The sequence below is a fragment of the Bufo gargarizans genome, chromosome 5 (assembly GCF_014858855.1).
Source record: "Bufo gargarizans isolate SCDJY-AF-19 chromosome 5, ASM1485885v1, whole genome shotgun sequence".
NCBI classification, from domain to species: domain Eukaryota; kingdom Metazoa; phylum Chordata; class Amphibia; order Anura; family Bufonidae; genus Bufo; species Bufo gargarizans.
Genome location: NC_058084.1, coordinates 79,894,837 through 79,916,339, shown reverse-complemented (window position 1 = coordinate 79,916,339; position 21,503 = coordinate 79,894,837).

The window sequence follows — 21,503 nt, the reverse complement described above, 5'->3', positions numbered from 1 at the left end:
TGGTACTATTTTGTGGTACATATGATTTTTGCTTGCTCTATATTACGCTCTTTGTGAGGCAAGATGTTTTTTTACGAAGTTCACCTGACAGGTTAGATCATGTGCTACTTTTATAGAGCAGGTTGTTACGGACTAGAAAATATCAAATATGTCTACTTGTCAATTTTTTTGTTTCAGTTTTACATATTAAAGCATTTTTGGAAAAACAATTATATTTTTTGTGTCTCCATTTTCTAATAGCCATATTTTTTTGTGGGAAGAGTTGACCAAAATATGGTTGTTTTGGCACAGTTTTTATACTTTTTTTTTTACAGCATTCACCTTAGGGGGTATATCATGTTATATTTTTATAGAGCAGGTTGTTATGGACGTGGCAATACCTAATTTGTCATTTTTTTTATTTTCTTTTGGTTTTACACAATAAAATAATTTTTTCTGAAAGACATATCTTTTACATTTTTCAGGCAATTATCTTATGTAGGACATCATATTTTTCGGGATGAGATGACGGTTTGATTGGTACCATTTTGGAGTAAATACAACTTTTTGATCAATTGGTATTCCACTTTTTATGATATAAGGTGACAAAAAAATTGGCGCTTTTTATATTTTTTTTATTTTACAATGTTCATCTAACAGGGTGGATCATGTGATATTTTTATAGTGCTGGTCATTACGAATGCAGAAATACCTAATATGTCTGTTTTTGTCTTTTCGTTCAATTTTTTACAATTTTATATGTCTTTTTATGGGAGAGGGGCATTTTTTTTACTTGAAACTCACATTTTTTTTATTGTTAAAAACACTTTTTTATTTTTTATTTTGGTCCCACTATGGGAATTCAACATTTCAGGGTCTAATCCCAGTTTTAATGCAGTACAGTACATCTGTATTGTGCTGCATTTACTATCAGTGTATTACACAGTGTAATACACTGACAGTTTGTCTATGAGACCTAGTCTGGGGGCTGGGCCTCATAGATCTCTGTAGCTGCTGGGCTCCAAGGCCTTTGAAAAGCTTGGAGCTGCCATGGCAACCATCAGGTCCCTGTCACCACAGGACCTGATGGGCCAGGAGCAGGAGCTCAAACCTCCCGTGTAGGGGTAATATACATAAACGGACGATTGGGGCTTGATGCTTAATTTCATCTTAAGAAACACAGATAGATGGCATATATGCAGCTTAATTAAATTGAACCCCCACCCCAAAAAAATGACACTAGGGAGGCTTATCCCCGTCACCGCCTGCCATTGACTGCTCCCCCCCAACACTGAATGTTTTCATCTGCACACGGGTAGAAGCGGCAGTGTGGGGACCAGGAGCCAGGTAAGTATATACATTGTGAGGGTCCTGTCATATTAGGGAGTATTTTATAGTCTTGAATAACCTCTTTAATACACCCTGGTAGATTGCTGCCACACCTTGGGTATTGCTAAAGTAATCACGTATATATGATGCTTAATTAAATTGAATCCCACAAAAAAAAGATTTCTGTGACAATGGGGTAAAGAATTTAAGCATTTGCTTGCAGGTAGCTGCTTTCGATTCTGCAGTGCAGCACCTGCACTTCTGATAGCAGACACAGCCAGCCACAGCTTCTGTCTTGTCATTTTCTGTTTGTCAGCTGCCCTGCTTGTCTCTCCTGATTGTCCCTATTCTACACAACACGCACAATTCTTTTTTGGAATCCTAGCCTTTCCCTTCATTCTCTCCGACAATAAGCTTGATTGATTTCTAACTGTCCCTGATTGATTTCTGACTCGCTAAGATAGTTTTCCTGGCAGACATCGTAACACCCAACCACCCCCATTCACAACCCAGCACATAATGGTGTTCTGCTTGTTCTGCTAGGGCACCTCCCTGTCTGCTGCAGCACAGATCAGGGCAAGCTGCCCCCCACTTCCTTTCAGGGTCATGTGAGAACCCCTCTTCTTTCTCCATAGTGCTTTTTTTCCTACCAACAGGTGCACTAAAATGGCGCTACATGGGGGAGAAAAATGTTTAAAAAAATAAAAATGAAAAAAAGATAAAGGCTAGAGTGGGTGATATACCTACTTTGAGAGCAATTGGAGCAACTTCAGTTTGGCCCGAACCAATTTGGGTCCGAACCGAACTTTTTCAAAAATTCTGCCAACTAGACCCAAAACTAATCTGGAGTGGTTCACTCATTTTTGAACCAGTGATAGAAAACGCATAGTTCGAAAGACATTTCACAAGAAAACACAGCATTATTACCAAAGTAAATTGTCAACAGCAGTGTGTGTAGAAGGGGAGATAAATTACACAAAACATACTTGCACTTTTGCTAGTACCACTTAAAAATCTATGTGTACCAAACCCATGACTTTTCATTTTAGGCCTCATAATAAAATGGCTGGAAAATATGAAAAATGAAAGACCCAGGCTTCGTCATCAGGGAGTCGGGGAATGTGGGTTATAGCAGCAGTAGCAGCACAAGTCATCCGGCCAGTAGCAGTAGTAGTTGCACTTGCAGCTATGGTGATGGCGGTAGCAACAGAGGCATTTGGTGGCAAGCACAGAGCAGGGAATTGGGAGGGGGCAAAGTAGCCCACAACGACATTACATTCTGATAAAAGTGGCAGGGAGGGTGATGACTATGATAATGATTGTGTATTGTGTAATACCTCCTGACGAAGCCTACGTGGCGAAACACGTGTCGAGGTTGAAGCAGTGGGGGAGTCGTGTTACCATTCTACAGCAGCAACATGGGTAGGTAACTTGGTAGCTGGATCAGGGTGGGACGAGAGGTTTGCAGTTCATTGTTATATGCCATCTTTATTAGTAGTACTGCACCGTCCATTGACACCTCACAGCATCCCCGGACAGAGGTTGTGAGCAATAGTCAGTAGTTGTTTTATACTAGGGGATCAGCATTCGCACCCGCAACTACACTTTTGCTCACGGCCTCTGGTAAATTGTTGTTCTCTGCTGGGTATGGTCACATTATCCCCCATTGTGATTCTCCACATTGTATAGCCCATTGTGGCTCAGTCTCCATGTCCTGTCCCATTTGAGCAATACCTGTAATGATCATGTGATTTATATTGAATAAAATGCGATTTTTTACCTTGTAAAAATCCTTGCCCTTTTTTTGTACAAAATGATTGTGTATTGGACAGGACCTGAAGAGGAGGTGACTTTAGAAGATGAGGGCAGTGACCGTGGCAGCAATAACGAGAAGAGGCAACATAGGAACAAAACCTCCCCAGAAAATGGCATTGCAAGATCTTCTTTTTATAGGGGTCAGTTCGGGAATCGGTGATGTCGCTAATACCTCTATTTCTGTGTGTCTATTTTCCAATTTTAGGGTTGTTTTGATACCCAAAAATAAAATGCCAAAAAAAGCTGCATGCATTCTTCACTTTATGGAACGTCCGGCCCATAATCGAACAATCCTATCCTATTTTTTAGGGGGACAATGTGACAAAAAAAATGGTGAATAACGCGATTTTTCTTTTTTCTTTTACGGTGTTCACCGCATGGGAGATTTTTTAAATATTTTAATTGTTTGAACTTTTCAGATGTGGCGATATGTAATATGTTTATTTTTATTGTTTATATATTTTATATGTAAAATTGGGAAAGGGGGTGATTTATACTTAATATCTTGGTGTGGTTTTTTTTTTAACTTTTTTTTAAAACTTTTTTTTTAATAACTATTAGCCCCCTTAGGGGCTAGAGCCTGGGACCTTTTAATCTCTTGTTCTATTCACCCTAATAGATCTCTATTAGGGTGAATATGATCTTACACTCTCCCTGCTGCCCTGTGCATAGTACACACAGCAGCAGGGAGCTGACTATGCCAGCCAGGGCTTAAGTAGCATCCTGGCTGTCATGGTAACCAATTGGAGCCCTGCGATTACACTGCTGAGGCTCCGATCAGAAGCTGCCACTGCCGCCAATGAGAGGAGGTGAAGGGACTCTGTGGCCACTGCCACCAATAATTTTAATACAGGGGAGGGCGCACTGCGCCACCAATGATTTTAATACTGGGGAGGGGGAAGAGGGAGAGCGCACTGCTCCACCAATATTTTTAATAATGGGGGGGTGCACTGCACCACCAATGATAGTTAACGTTTAATACAAATACAGCCGGTGGCAGAAACACATTGCCGGAACCAGACCTCTGACAGGGATCTGCGATCAGCGGCAGTTAACCCCTCAGGTACGGCACCTGAGGGGTTATATGCCGCAGATCACAGCTCCCTGTCAGAGGTCGGGTGCTGGCAATGTGTTTCTACCGCCTGTATTTGTAATATATTAAATGTTAGTTATCACTGGTGGCGCAGTGCGCCCTCCCCTCCTCTTCGTTCCCACTGGTGGCAGGGGCAGCAGCGACACGGGGGGGAGGGAGGGACTGCTCCCTTCTCCCCATGCTGCTGAGGGAACATGGCCGCTCTGAGAGCAGCGTGATCTATGTTCTCTGATACTGGGCTGTGCATAACGGATCCGTCCCGTTTCCATTATGCAGAACGGAGAAAAAAGTCCTGTCAACAGACGGATCCATTATGATTCCCATAAACTTCTATTAAGACGGAATGCCTTTTAAAGGCTTTCGTTTTACATTCCGTCATAATACAAGTCTATGGGCAGTATAACGGATCCGTCCTTCCGTGTTATGGATTCCGCTATTTTCCGTTATAACATTTTGTATGATCTGCTTAACACTACTTTTGATCTTACAGCATATTGCCATCTGCATTATTTTCTGTTCAGAGCTTACAACTTATTTCCTTGGAGATGTAAGTCTGGTTTTATAGGCATCATCAATACTGGCCTAAGTCTCCAAAACTGCTATAAACAAGGTAGCATTATACTTATTATTCAAAGCAAGTTTGTCATAAAGACAAGTAGCATCAGAAAAATGTAATTAATTTGATAGTGAAAACCTTCATTAATTATCAAGTATTCCCAGAAGAGGGCTCAAAGGACTAAGACAGAACATGATCTGCCTTCAAATGACTTTGTTTGTATTCCGCGTGGCATCTGGTGATATATTCAGGACACGACAAAGTATATTTCGAGTGCAATGAAGAATGGTCAAATGTCCATCTCTGAGTAGCTTTGTCTAAACATTGATTTCTTTATGATTCTAGAGGATTTCAATTTTCTAAGTACATAATAAAATCAGAGCACTAGAAGAGTTTCAACGCTGATAGACTCTGGAGGTTACTGGTTCAACACTGCTTAATTTGATAGTCATGATTAGTGATGAGCGGCAGAGGTCATATTCGAATTCGTGATATTTCGCAAATATTTTGTAGAATATTCATCATATATTCGCAAATTCGTATATTCGTTATATTCTACTTTTTTTTTACGCGAAAATCAGCAAGGTAATGATCACGTAATATGCAAATATTACGCGCTCAATACAGGCATGGTTCAAAAACATATATATTGCACTATAGAATATAGTGCTATATATTAGTTTTTAGAATATTCGTAATTTTTTCCATCTGAACACATGGCTCCTCCCTGCTTCTTGCTTAGGTGCCAATGAGTCATTGGCCCACAAGCAACTTTAGCAGGGAGGAATCATGACTTCAGATGGAAAAAAATTATGAATATTCTAAAAAGCAAATATTTAGCACTATCTTTAAAGGGAATCTGTCACCTATTTTGACCATATAAAACCATTAACATAGCAATGTGCAATAAAGTACCTTCATTCCAGCATGTGTCCTCTTTCTTTTATTCAACTTTTCATTCAGATGAAAAAGCGATTTTTCTGATATGCAAATGAAGTCTCAAGGTGCCCAGAGCGGCGGTATTACTCTGCTCTAGTGCCCAGTAACGCTCCCCTGCAATGCCCAGCCCGCCTTTCTTCCAAGCCCAGCACGCCTCCTAAGAAATAAATGTACTCCCACATCCGAGCCGAACGGTGCCGCCCCCTCCACTGCATCATTTAATTTATTCACTGCACTGTCCTTGCTTCCTCCTCTCTTGGCCTCTGAAATCCCGCGCAGGCGTAGTATCGCTGAGTGCCTGCGCCTGTACAATACTCCTGCTCCAGAGGGCAACAGCCTCAATAGTGTCACTGGGCATGCGCCAAGCCCAGTGACACTATTGAGGCTGTTTCCCTCTGGATCAGGAGTATTGTACAGGCGCAGGCACTCAGTGATACTGCGCCTGCGCGGGATTTCAGAGGCCAAGAGAGGAGGAAGCATAGATGGTGCAGTGAATAAATTAACTGACGTAGTGGAGGGGGCGGCGCCGTAGGCCAAGAGAGGAGGAAGCAAGGACAGTGCAGTAAATAAATTAAATGACGTAGTGGAGGGGGTGGCGCCGTTCGGCAAGTATGTGGGAGTACATTTATTTCTTAGGAGGCGTGCTGGGCTTGGAAGAAAGGCGGGCTGGGCACTGCAGGGGGGCATTACTGGGCACTAGAGCAGAGTAATAACGCCCCTCTGGGCACCTTGAGACTTCATTTGCATATCAGAAAAATCGCTTTTTCATCTGAATAAAAAGTTGAATAAAAGAAAGAAGACACATGCTGGAATGAAGGTACTTTATTGCACATTGCTATGTTAACGGTTTTATATGGTCAAAATAGGTGACAGATTCCCTTTAACCCCTTAACCACCTCCCGACCGCTGTACGCACGGATGCGTCCGGGAGGTGGTTGATCTATTCCTCCTGGACGCATATACGCGTCCTCCCGCGATAGCCGAGATTTCCTGTGAACGCGCGCACACAGGCGCGCGCGCTCACAGGAACTGAAGGTAAGCGAGTGGATCTCCAGCCTGCCAGCGGCGATCGTTCGCTGGCAGGCTGGAGATGTGATTTTTTTAACCCCTAACAGGTATAATAGACGCTGTTTTGATAACAGCGTCTAATATACCTGCTACCTGGTCCTCTGGTGGTCCCTTTTGTTTGGATCAACCACCAGAGGACACAGGCAGCTCTGTAAAGTACCACAAAACACTACACTACACTACACCCCCCGTCACTTATTAACCCTTTATGAACCACTGATCACCCCATATAGACTCCCTGATCACCCCCCTGTCATTGATCACCCCCCTGTAAGGCTCCATTCAGAGGTCCGTATGATTTTTACGGATCCACGGATACATGGATCGGATCCGCAAAACACATGCGGACCTCTGAATGGAGCCTTACAGGGGGGTGATCAATGACATGGGGGTGATCACGCATATAGACTTCCTGATTTGTTCCCTGTCATTGATCACCCCCCTGTCATTGATCACCCCCCTGTAAGGCTCCATTCAGACGTCCGTATGATTTTTACGGATCCACTGATACATGGATCGGATCCGCAAAACACATGCGGACGTCTGAAAGGAGCCTTACAGGGGGGTGATCAATGACAGAGGGGTGATCACCCATATAGACTCCCTGATCACCTCCGTCATTGATCACCCCCCTGTAAGGCTCCATTCAGACGTCCGTATGATTTTTACGGATCCACTGATTCATGGATCGGATCCGCAAAACACATGCGGACGTCTGAATGGAGCCTTACAGGGGGGTGATCAATGACAAGGGGGTGATCACGCATATAGACTTCCTGATCACTTCCCTGTCATTGATCACCCCCCTGTCATTGATCACCCCCCTGTCATTGATCACCCCCCTGTAATGCTCCATTCAGACGTCCGAATGATTTTTACGGATCCACTGATACATGGATCGGACCTGCAAAACACATGCGGACCTCTGAATGGAGCCTTACAGGGGGGTGATCAATGACAGGGGGGTGATCACCCATATAGACTCCCTGATCACCCCCCTGTCATTGATCACCCCCCTGTAAGGCTCCATTCAGACGTCCGTATGCATTTTGCGGATCCGATCCATGTATCCGTGGATCCGTAAAAAATCATACGGACGTCTGAATGGAGCCTTACAGGGGGGTGATCACCCATATAGACTCCCTGATCACCCCCCTGTCATTGATCACCCCCCTGTAAGGCTCCATTCAGACGTCCGTATGTGTTTTGCGGATCCGATCCATGTATCCGTGGATCCGTAAAAAATCATACGGACGTCTGAATGGAGCCTTACAGGGGGGTGATCAATGACAGGGGGGTGATCACCCCATATAGACTCCCTGATCACCCCCCTGTCATTGATCACCCCCTGTAAGGCTCCATTCAGACATTTTTTTGGGCCCAAGTTAGTGGAAATTTTTTGTTTGTTTTTGTTTTAGTTTTTTCTTACTAAGTCTCATATTCCACTAACTTGTGTCAAAAAATAAAATTTCACATGAACTCACCATACCCCTCACGGAATCCAAATGCGTAACATTTTTTAGACATTTATATTCCAGACTTCTTCTCACGCTTTAGGGCCCTAAAATGCCAGGGCAGTATAAATACCCCACATGTGACCCCATTTCGGAAAGAAGACACCCCAAGGTATTCCGTGAGGGGCATATTGAGTCCATGAAAGATTGAAATTTTTGTCCCAAGTTAGCGGAAAGGGAGACTTTGTGAGAAAATACCAAAAAAAAAATTTCCGTTAACTTGTGCCAAAAAAAAAAAAATTCGAGGAACTCGCCATGCCCCTCACGGAATACCTTGGGGTGTCTTCTTTCCAAAATGGGGTCACATGTGGGGTATTTATACTGCCCTGGCATGTTAGGGGCCCGAAAGCGTGAGAAGAAGTCTGGGATCCAAATGTCTAAAAATGCCCTCCTAAAAGGAATTTGGGCACCTTTGCGCATCTAGGCTGCAAAAAAGTGTCAAACATCTGGTATCGCCGTACTCAGGAGAAGTTGGGGAATGTGTTTTGGGGTGTCATTTTACATGTACCCATGCTGGGTGAGAGAAATATCTTGGTCAAATGCCAACTTTGTATAAAAAAATTTGAAAAGTTGTCTTTTGCCAAGATATTTCTCTCACCCAGCATGGGTATATGTAAAATGACACCCCAAAACACATTCCCCAACTTCTCCTGAGTACGTCGATACCAGATGTGTCACACTTTTTTGCAGCCTAGGTGGGCAAAGGGGCACACATTCCAAAGAGCACCTTTCGGATTTCGCAGGCCATTTTTTACACATTTTGATTGCAAAGTACTTCTCACACATTTGGGCCCCTAAATTGCCAGGGCAGTATAACTACGCCACAAGTGACCCCATTTTGGAAAGAAGACACCCCAATGTATTCCGTGAGAGGCATGGCGAGTTCCTAGAATTTTTTATTTTTTGTCGCAAGTTAGTGGAATATGAGACTTTGTAAGGAAAAAAAATAAAATAAAAAAATTATAATTTTCCGCTAACTTGTGACAAAAAATAAAAAATTCTAGGAACTCGCCATGCCCCTCACAGAATACCTTGGGGTGTCTTCTTTCCAAAATGGGGTCACTTGTGGCGTAGTTATACTGCCCTGGCAATTTAGGGGCCCAAATGTGTGAGAAGTACTTTGCAATCAAAATGTGTAAAAAATGGCCTGAGAAATCTGAAAGGTGCTCTTTGGAATGTGTGCCCCTTTGCCCACCTAGGCTGCAAAAAAGTGTGACACATCTGGTATCGACGTACTCAGGAGAAGTTGGGGAATGTGTTTTGGGGTGTCATTTTACATGTACCCATGCTGGGTGAGAGAAATATCTTGGTCAAATGCCAACTTTGTATAAAAAATTTGAAAAGTTGTCTTTTGCCAAGATATTTCTCTCACCCAGCATGGGTATATGTAAAATGACACCCCAAAACACATTCCCCAACTTCTCCTGAGTACGGCGATACCAGATGTGTCACACTTTTTTGCAGCCTAGGTGGGCAAAGGGGCACACATTCCAAAGAGCACCTTTCGGATTTCGCAGGCCATTTTTTACACATTTTGATTGCAAAGTACTTCTCACACATTTGGGCCCCTAAATTGCCAGGGCAGTATAACTACGCCACAAGTGACCCCATTTTGGAAAGAAGACACCCCAAGGTATTCCGTGAGGGGCATGGCGAGTTCCTAGAATTTTTAATTTTTTTGTCGCAAGTTAGTGGAATATGAGACTTTGTAAGAAAAAAAAAAAAAAATCATCATTTTCCGCTAACTTGTGACAAAAAATAAAAAGTTCTATGAACTCACTATGCCCATCAGCGAATACCTTAGGGTGTCTACTTTCCGAAATGGGGTAATTTGTGGGGTTTTTCTACTGTCTGGGCATTGTAGAACCTCAGGAAACATGACAGGTGCTCAGAAAGTCAGAGCTGCTTCAAAAACCGGAAATTCACATTTTTGTACCATAGTTTGTAAACGCTTTAACTTTTACCCAAACCAATTTTTTTTGCCCAAACATTCTTTTTTTTATCAAAGACATGTAGAACAATAAATTTAGCGAAAAATTTATATATGGATGTCGTTTTTTTTTGCAAAATTTTACAGCTGAAAGTGAAAAATGTCATTTTTTTGCAAAAAAATCGTTAAATTTCGATTAATAACAAAAAAAGTAAAAATGTCAGCAGCAATAAAATACCACCAAATGAAAGCTCTATTAGTGAGAAGAAAAGGAGGTAAAATTCATTTGGGTGGTAAGTTGCATGACCGAGCAATAAACGGTGAAAGTAGTGTAGTGCAGAAGTGTAAAAAGTGGCCTGGTCATTAAGGGGGTTTTAGCTAGGGGGGTTGAAGTGGTTAAGGACTCAGCCCTATTTCACCTTAAGGACTTGGCCATTGTTTGCAAATTTGACCAGTGTCACTTTAAGTGCTGATAACTTCAAAACACTTCGACTTATCCAGGCCATTCTGAGATAGTTTTTTCGTCACATATTGTACTTCATCACACTGGTAAAATTAAGTAAAAAAAAATCATTTTTTTAAATAAAAAAAATACAAAATTTACCAAAAATGAAGTAAAAAATTGCAAATTTCCAAGTTTCAATTTCTCTACTTCTATAATACATAGTAATACCTTCAAAAATAGTTATTACTTTACATTCCCCATATGTATACTTCATTATTTTTTTGGGGATGTTACAAGGCTTAGAAGTTTAGAAGCAAATCTTGAAATTTTTCAGAAATTTTCAAAAACCAAATTTTTAGGGACCAGTTCAGGTCTGAAGTCACTTTGTGAGGCATACATAATAGAAACCACCCCAAAATGACCCTATTCTATAAACTACACCCCTCAAGGTATTCAAAACTGATTTTACAAACTTTGTTAACAATTTAGGTGTTCCACAAGAATTAATGGAAAATAGAGATAAAATTTCAAAATTTAACTTTTTTGGCAGATTTTCCATTTTAATATTTTTTTTTCCAGTTACAAAGCAAGGGTTAACAGCCAAACCAAAGTCAATATTTATGGCCCTGATTCTGTAGTTTACAGAAACACCACATATGTGGTCGTAAACCGCTGTACGGGCACACGGCAGGGCGCAGAAGGAAAGGAATGCCATATGGTTTTTGGAAGGCAGGTTTTGCTGGACTGTTTTTTTTTACACCATGTCCCATTTGAAGCCCCCTTGATGCAACCCTAGAGTAGAAACTCCATGAAAGTGACCCCATCTAAGAAACTACACCCCTCAAGGTATTCAAAACAGATTTTACAAATGTTGTTTAACCCATTAGGTGTTCCACAAGAGTTATTGGCAAATGGAGATGAAATTTTAGAATTTCAATTTTTTGCCAAATTTTCCATTTTAATCCATTTTTCCCAGTAACAAAGCAAGGGTTAACAGCCAAACAAAAATCTATATTTATAGCCCTGATTCTGTAGTTTACAGAAACACCCCATATGTGGTTGTAAACAGCTGTACGGGCACACGGCAGGGCGCAGAAGGAAAGGAATGCCATACGGTTTTTGGAAGGCAGATTTTGCTGGACTGTTTTTTTTAAAACCATGTCCCATTTGAAGCCCCCCTGATGCACCCCTAGAGTAGAAACTACAAGAAAGCGGCCCCATCTTAGAAACTATGGGATAGGGTGGCAGTATTGTTGATACTAGTTTAGGGTACATATGATTTTTGTTTGCTCTATATTACACTTTTTGTGAGGCAAGATAACAAGAAATAGCTGTTTTGGCACCGTTTTTATTTTTTGTTATTAACATTCATCTGACAGTTTAGATCATGTGATATTTTTATAGACCAGGTTGTCACAGATGCGGCGATACCTAATATGTATACAATTTTTTTTATTTATGTAAGTTTTACACAATGATTTAATTTTTGAATTGAAAAAAATTATGTTTTAGTGTTTCCATAGTCTGAGAGACATAATTTTTTCAGTTTTTGGGCAATTACCTTGGGTAAGGTATGATTTTTGCAGGATGAGATTACAGTTTTATTGCCACTATTTTGGTGTGCGTATGACTTTTTGATCGCTTGCTTTTACACTTTTTGTGATGTAAGGTGACAAAAAATGGTTTATAGAGACGGTCGATACGGACGCGGCAATACCTAATATGTATACTTTTTTTATTTATGTAAGTTTTACACAATAATATCATTTTTGAAACAAAAAAAAATCATGTTTTAGTGTCTCCATATTCTGAGGTTATGTGATATTTTTATAGAGCCGGTCGATATGAATGCGGCGATACCAAATATGTATACTTTTATTGTGTAAAACAAAAAAAAAATTGTTTTAGTGTCTCCATATTCTGAGCCATAGTTTTTTTATTTTTTGGGCGATTGTCTCAGGTAGGGTCACATTTTTTGCGGGATGAGATTACGGTTAGATTGATACTATTTTGGTGGGCAAACGTCTTTTTGATCGCTCGCTGTTGTACTTTTTGTGATGTAAGGTGACAAAAAAATTGTTTATTTAGCACAGTTTAAATTTTTTACAGTGTTCATCTGAGGGGTTAGGTCATGTGATATGTTTATAGAGTCGGTCGATACGGAAGCGGCGATACCTAATATCTATACTTTTTTTCCCCCTATTTTTTACCAATTTTATTTTATTTTATTTTGGGAAAATGACGTTTGTGTTTATTTTTACTTGAAACTTTTAATTTTTTGGGGGGAAAACTTTATTTTTTCACACTTTTTTTCACTTTATTCTTTGTCCCACTTTGGGACTTGAACTTTTGGGGGTATGTTCCTTTCCAATGCATTCCAATACTTCTGTATTGGAATGCATTGGCTGTATGAGTAATACTGTGTGTATTACTCATACAGCTTCCGGGGCCTGGGGCTGGATCACACAGGCTCTTTACCGGAAGGCATCGCGCTGCCTTCCATGCCATCGGGTCCCCTCCACAGCCCCATGGGGACCCGATAGCACCACCGACCACTGCCGCCGCAACATTGAATTGCCACAAACCGCAGGTCTGAATTGACCTGCGGTTTGCAGTGATCGCCGCCACGGGGGGGTCACGGGACCCCCCCGCGCATTTAGCCTAGGTGCCTGCTCAATGATTTGAGCAGGCACCAGGTTCCGATCACCGCCCGTCGGGCGGTGGTGATCAGAATTATACATGACGTACCGGTACATCATGGGTCCTTAAGGACTCGGGATCCATGCCGTACCGGTATGTCATGGGTCCCTAAGGGGTTAATATAGTTCTATATAATCGTGATGACGAATATTCGTAATTTTTTTTCCATCTGAAGTCATGATTCCTTCCTGCTTAAGTTGCTTGGGGGCCAATGACTCATTGGCCCACAAGCAAGAAGCAGGGAGGAGTCATGTGTTTAGATAAAAAAAAAATTATGAATATTGGTCATTACGAATATATAGCACTATATTGAAGATAGTGCTATATATTTGTTTTTTAGAATATTTGTCCTTACGAATATATAGCACTATATTATTAAATATAGAAGTGACGATATTTGAGATTAAAATTTGCTATTTGAATATTCGCGCTCAACAGTAGTCATAATCTGACATGCAGTGGCTGTTGATTTTAGACGGTCTCCTTGGCTAAAAGTATATTAATAAAAAAATGAGTATTTAAAGGGATTGTCTTATCTCTGACATTAGTGGCATATCCTAAGGATATGCCATCAATGAGAGATAGGTGTGGGTCAAACTTCTCTATCTCCAGAATGGACCCACCAAAATGAAGGAGAGCACAAGAATAGCTACCTTCCATTTACTGCTATGGGAGTTTTAAAAATAGGCAAGTGCTGGCTCAACTACCTCCAGCAGTACCATAGCGGTGATTGGAGAGCCAGCTTTGCATGGATGATGAGCTCTCCTTCACTTTGGGTGCTCCTTTCTGGAGACAGGAGCAGGTCCCAGAAGTGGGACCCACACCTATCTGACATAGGTAATAAATCCTAGTGATATATATAGTGTAATGTACTGTATTATACAGACATCAGACCCACTGGATCTTCAAGAACCAAGTGGGTCTGGGTCAAAAAAAAAAAAAGTGAAAAAAAGTTAAAAAACAAAACAAAATTATCACTGATTAAAAATTAAAAAAATGTAATTCACTACACATATTAGGTATCGCCCCGTCCGTAATAACCTGCTCTATAAAAATACCACGCGATCTAACCTGTCAGATGAAAGTTGTAAATAACAAAATAAAAACGGTGCCAACAGCTATTTCTTGTTACCTTACCTCACAAAAAGTGTAATATAGAGCAACCAAAAATCATATGTACCCTAAAATAGTACCAACAAAACTGCCACCCTATACCATAGTTTCCAAAATGGAGTCACTTGTTTTGAGTTTCTACTCTAGGGGTGCATCAGGGGGGCTTAAAATGGGACATGGTGTCAAAAAAACAGTCCTCAAAATTTGCCTTCCAAAAACCGTATGGCATTCATTTCCTTCTGCACCCTGCCGTGTGCCCGTACAGCAGTTTACGACCACATATAGGGTGTTCCTGTAAACTACAGAATCAGCGCCATAAATATTGAGTTTTATTTGGCTGTTAACCCTTGCTTTGTAACTGGAAAAAATGGATTCAAATGGAAAATCTGCCAAAAAAAGTGAAATTTTGAAATGTTATCTCTATTTTCCATTAATTCTTGTGAAACACGCGTTAACAAAGTTTGTAAAATCTGTTTTGAATACCTTTAGGAATGTAGTTTGTAAAATGGGGTCATTTTGGGGTGGTTTCTATTATGTAAGCTTCACAAAGTGACTTCAGACCTGAACTGGTCCTGAAAAAGGTGGTTTTAGAAATTTTCTGAAAAATTTCAAGATTTGCTTCTAAACTTCTAAGCCTTGTAGCATCCCCCAAAAATAAAACAGCATTCCCAAAATGATCCAAACATAAAGTAGACATATGGGGAATGTAAATTAATAACTATTTTTGGAGGTATTACTGTGTATTATAGAAGTAGAGAAATTGAAACTTGGAAATTTGCTAATTTTTCCACATTTTTGGTAAATTTGGTACTTTTTTTAGAATGGCCTGGATGGGCAAAAGTTATTCACACATAAAGTGACACTGGTCAGATTTTCAAAAAATGGCCTGGTCCTTAAGGTGAACTATGGCCGTGTCATTAAGGGGTTAAAGGACTACTCCAGTCAAAAATGAAAAATCAGCCACCACTTGGCATTTACGGAATACAGTATGTGTTCCCAACTTTTACAATGTTCAGGCCTCCTGTTCCCTTTTATTTCTGGTTCTTACATATTTTCCATATCACAGCATGAAGTGTCTCTCTATGACTCCGTGGTTCCTAGGCCAGTAACTGAGTGAGCTGTATACATAGTTGCCAACAGTCCTGAATTTGTCAAGGTGCAGATGGCGCAGCAGTTTCAGAGAGCAGAGCCTCTAGGTATAAAGGTACCCCCCCCCCCATTTCTTCTATAGGCTCATCTGCATATATTAAACATTAGTTTTCTCAGCAATGCAGGAACATATTAACATGGGACCAACACAGATGCCTTCAGCTGCCAAGCACACATGCAACAGGTCAGACAGTGTCATAGGCATAGATCTATTGATAGATGCCCTTTTAAGGATGACTTCTACATATGAAAAACATGAACACATCGGCAAGGGTGTGCCCGTCACACAGTCTTGGCAGTGTACCATCATCGTCTGGTTATGTTAAACCATTAAAGTCCCTTTGGAGAAAATGTAAACAAAGAGACCAAATTATTACCCCACGAATTTTATCACATTCTACCCTAGCTTAAAAAATGTATCATACTCGTTTCACTTTTTGTTTTAAAAAAGAAAAAAACCTAGGGGGTCATTTATTATACTGAAATACTCCTAAGTTAGGCGTAGCTAGGAAGCTGTCTTACTTTTAGAACTGGCGCTGAATGCTCCAAAGTTATGGAGAGGCCTCTTCATAACTTTGGCAGATCCACCACCAGCTTAGGGCTTTATTAACCGCCTCCGGACCGCCTAACACAGGATCGCGTTCCAGAGGCGGTCGATTCATTCCTCCTTGACGTATCTACGCGTCATCTCACGTGACGCGAAATTCCCTGTGAACGCGCGCACACAGGAGCAATCGTTCACAGGAAAAGGAGGTAAACGAGTGCATCTACAGCTTGCCAGCGGCTATCGTTCGCTGGCAGGCTGTAGATGCGATTTTTTTAACCCTTGAAAGGTATATCAGACGCCGTTTTGATAACAGAGTCTGATATACCTGCTACCTGGTCCTCTGGTGGTCCCTTTTGCTTGGATCGACCACCAGAGGACACAGGCAGCTCTGTATGTAACACCAAACACCACTGTCCATAGGACATGTTCTATAGGCTCTACAAAAAACGCAGTGTTCGCCTGATAAGGCCTGATCTTGTGCGCACACTTGCGTTCAGTCTGCCCTACCGCAGTGACAGAATTTTTTTTTCTGATCACTGCAAAAACACCGTAAAATCGCTGCGGCGCTATAAAAAGATCACTTTTGAGGGGCATGGCGAGTTCATAGAAGAATTTATTTTTTTGGCACAAGTTAGTGGAAATAGATTTTTTTTTCTTTTTTTTTTTTTACAAGTCTCATATTCCACTAACTTGTGACAAAAAATAAAATCTCACATGAACTCACCATACCCCTCACGGAATCCAAATGCGTAAAAAATGTTTTACATTTATATTCCAGACTTCTTCTCGCGCTTTAGGGCCCCTAAAATGCCAGGGCAGTATAAATACCCCACATGTGACCCCATTTTGGAAAGAAGACACCACAAGGTATTCCGTGAGGGGCATGGTGAGTTCCTAGAATATATATATATTTTTTTTGGCACAAGTTAGCGGAAATTTTTTTTTTTCTCTTACAAAATCATTTTCCGCTAACTTGTGCAAAAAAAATAATATTCTAGGACTTTGCCATGCCCCTCACGGAATACCTTGGGGTGTCTTCTTTCCAAAATGGGGTCACATGTAGGGTATTTATACTGCCCTGGCATTTTAGGGGCCCTAAAGCGTGAGAAGAAGTCTGGAATCCAAATGCCTAAAAATGCCATCCTAAAAGGTACTCATTGGAATTTGGGCTCCTTTGCGCACCTAGGCTGCAAAAAAATGTCACACATGTGGTATCGCCGTACTCAGGAGAAGTTGGGCAATGTGTTTTGGGGTGTATTTTTACATATACCCATGCTGGGTGAGAGAAATATCTCTGTCAAATGACAACTTTGTATAAAAAAAATGGGAAAAGTTGACTTTTAAAGAGATATTTCTCTCACCCAGCATGGGTATATGTAAAAATACACCCCAAAACACATTGCCCTACTTCTCCTGAGTACGGCGATACCACATGTGTGACACATTTTTGCAGCCTAGGTGGGCAAAGGGGCCCAAATTCTAAAGAGCACCTTTAGGATTTCACAGGGCATTTTTGACACATTTGGATTTCAAACTACTTCTCACGCATTAGGGCCCCTAAAATGCCAGGGAAGTATAAATACCCCACAAGTGACCCCATTTTGGAAAGAAGACACCGCAAGGTATTTTGTGATGGGCATAGTAAGTTCATGGAAGTTTTTATTTTATGTCACAAGTTAGTGGAATATGAGACATTGTAAGAAAAAGAAAATAATCATTATTTTCCGCTAACTTGTGACAAAAAATAAAAATTTCTATGAACTCACTATGCCCATCAGCGAATACCTTAGGGTGTCTACTTTCTGAAATGGGGTCATTTGTGGGGTGTTTCTACTGTCTGGGCATTGTAGAACCTCGGGAAACATGACAGGTGCTCAGAAAGTCAGAGCTGCTTCAAAATGCGGAAATTCACATTTTTGTACCATAGTTTCTAAACGCTATAACTTTTGCGCAAACTAATAAATATACACTTATTGCATTTTTTAAATCAAAGACATGTAGAACAATAAATTTAGAGAAAAATTTATATAGAAATGTAGTTTTAGTTGAAAAATCTTACAACTGAAAGTAAAAAATGTCATTTTTTTTGCAAAAAAATCTGCAAATTTCGATTAATAACAAAAAAAAGTAAAAATGTCAGCAGCAATGAAATACCACCAAATGAAAGCTCTATTAGTGAGAAGAAAAGGAGGTAAAATTCATTTGGGTGGTAAGTTGTATGACCGAGCAATAAACCGTGAAAGTAGTGTAGTGCAGAATTGTAAAAAGTGGTCTGGTCATTAAGGGGGTTTAAGCTAGGGGATCTGAGGTGGTTAATGAACAGAATTGATGGCTGGCACTTTACTAAGTATAGTGTTATCTTCGGTGCTCAGTGATGGAGGTTTCCTCCGGAGTAATATTGTAGAGTAATTCACGGCACTCAAAATTTTGATGTGAATAAAGAAGGTAATGTTATTTGAAATGCCACTAATGAATATCAGTTACATAGGCCAACGTTTCGGTCCTCCCGGACCTTGTTAACGGCCTGTTAATTACAATAACATACAATCAGTATATAGAGAAATTAAGCAAAAAAAATTTTAACAAAAAAAGATTACAATCATATAGGGGCAAGTCTATCTATGTATATATATATACACACAATATCCTATACTATATTAATATTCTAGGCTGCAAATATAAATCAATGGATAATCTGATCATGGGATGGTAGTCACAGAAATATATCTATAGATTGTTTACATCAAAGGCATGAGGAGGCATCAAATAGCCAAATAATACTTAAAGCAAACAAGAAAACACGAAAATAAGAGAATCAAAACTTGAAGTTAACTAATATATTAATATACCAATACACTAATATACTTATCTATTGATAATACTCCTTCAGCTATCATTTGATATTTGACTTATTGATGCTTGCATGCAGCCTGTTCTCCGATATTTATTTGGATTGCAAGGTGAGGATTTTAGCTTGTGCTGAATTAACACCATGTACATGAATTTATTGATAACTCTAGACGATTATTTTATAATTTTCGATCACGGATCAAATATTTTGATTTCTCGATCCGATTTTCCAAATTTTCGGATTTTCTTTTTTTTTTTGCATTTTAGCGATTTTTTTTCGAAAATATAATCGAATATTACGAATAACCGGACTTCCGCCATTTCAATTACGAATGCGGACATCCGGTTGTATGACGTTTCTACCAGGCCCAGCATAAATACCGGACATGCGCAGGCCACCCAGGGCAACGCCACTCTTGATATTGATAATTCTATGCACCTTATCTTATGGATCGGTCTATGCATGTGTTCATCATTCCACTGCTTGAAATTACTAGGTCAATTTGTTTCCATTTAGTATGCTAGATAATCGATACACTACATGGAATGTGACACCTACATGGACCCACTGACTCTGAATGGTTTAATTGATTGCAGCAGTCCTCCTCATATATATATATATATATATATATATATATATAGTAACTTTTTATAGAGGTTCTTTGCTCAATATTGTATTGTGTCTCAATTAAGAGCTGCATAAAAGCCATAATTTGTTTCAAATATTTCTGACAAGTTTTGATTCTCTTATTTTCGTGTTTTCTTGTTTGATTTAAGTATTATTTGGCTATTTGATGCCTCCTCATGCCTTTGATGTAAATAATCTATACATATATTTCTGTGACTACCATCCCATGATCAGATTATCCATTGATTTATATTTGCAGCCTAGAATATAAATATAGTATAGGATATTGTGTGTATATATATATATATATATATATATATATATATATATACATAGATAGACTTGCCCCTATATGATTGTAATCTTTTTTTGTTAAAATTAAAAAAAATTTGCTTAATTTCTCTATATACTGATTGTATGTTATTGTAATTAACAGGCCGTGAACAAGGTCCGGGAGGACCGAAACGTTGTCCTATGTAATTAATATTCATTAGTGGCATTTCAAATAAAATGACCTTCTTTATTCACATAAAAATTTTGAGTGCCGTGAATTACTCTACAATAGGGCTTTATTAAGACCAGCATCTAAAACGCCGGTCCTAATAAATGTGCCCCCTAGTCACTTGGCTGTTTCTGTATCTCCTATAGCCTATAATAAGTGGCATGAGTGGAGGACTCTCCTAATTTCTGGTCCAGATCTCCACATGTCTAGGCTTCTCTATTCAGACTCATATGCTGATGAAGGTCAGAAGTTGAGCAAAACGTTCTGTGATATATGAGTACCACCGGATACAATGTAATTAAAGGGGTTGTCTGGGTTCAGAGCTGAACCTGGACATAACCTCTTCTTCACTCATTTAGCATGTCTGAGTGGAACATCGGAGCATTACTTTCTCTGATGCTCCCCCCTGCCCCCCGCTGCACGGTCTATTTTCTTTAGTGCTGGTGACATACCGGGCTCCACATGAGTATACCAGGTGGAGACTTCTGCCTAGCAGTGATCCTGGTGGTGTCACCAGCACAAATGGGCGGTCTATAGCTCTGCCCTAGGCTGTTTTAGAAGCCGCCCATTTGTGCCGGTGACGTCACTGGGATCACTGCCAGGCAGAAGCCTCTGCCTAGAATAGTGAGGATGTCAATAAAACAGAGCTTGCCCTGCGCTATGCAGCACAGGACAAGGGAGAGCAAGGGAGCAAGTAATGCTCCGATGCTCAACTCAGACATGCTAAATGAGTGAAGAAGAAGTTATGTCCAGGTTCAGCTCTGGACAACCCCTTTAATTTATCTGAACCTGATAAAAGTCATGTACATTAATAAAATCCTCTTTGAAGCGTAAGATAAAGAGTGTCCTAGTATCTCCTTTCTCAAGTGTGGCTTCAGCTTTCCACTGGCACCAAAATCTACTTATGCAGAATGTCATGCACTTACCTGTCTGCTTTCTCGGGGTGAGTCTGGCCACAATATGGTGGTGGCACTGAGGGCACTCTGTTGTTACAGCAACCAGCCCCGCTGACAGAGGGGCTGCGCAACTTGTCAGGGAGTCAAGATGCCAGACCATTCAGACTATGTGTTAGTGTCACATGCTCCCTGAGGTGGGCCATTCAAGACAGGCAGATGCTGGCCACATGTGCCTGTGATTGGTATTCTTGCTTCACTAGCTAGCTGTGTGTGTTGTTCCTCTTTATTCCCCACCTTTTGCCAGTTTCTTTGACATTTGCCTCTGACGTGACCTCCTGGTATTTGACTCTGCTTGTTGCGACCACGTCTTTGCTTGCTGACTTGGTATTTGATGTTTACTCCTGGTTTCACTTTACTGTGTACCTTTTTCTGTATTTGGATCCTGATCCC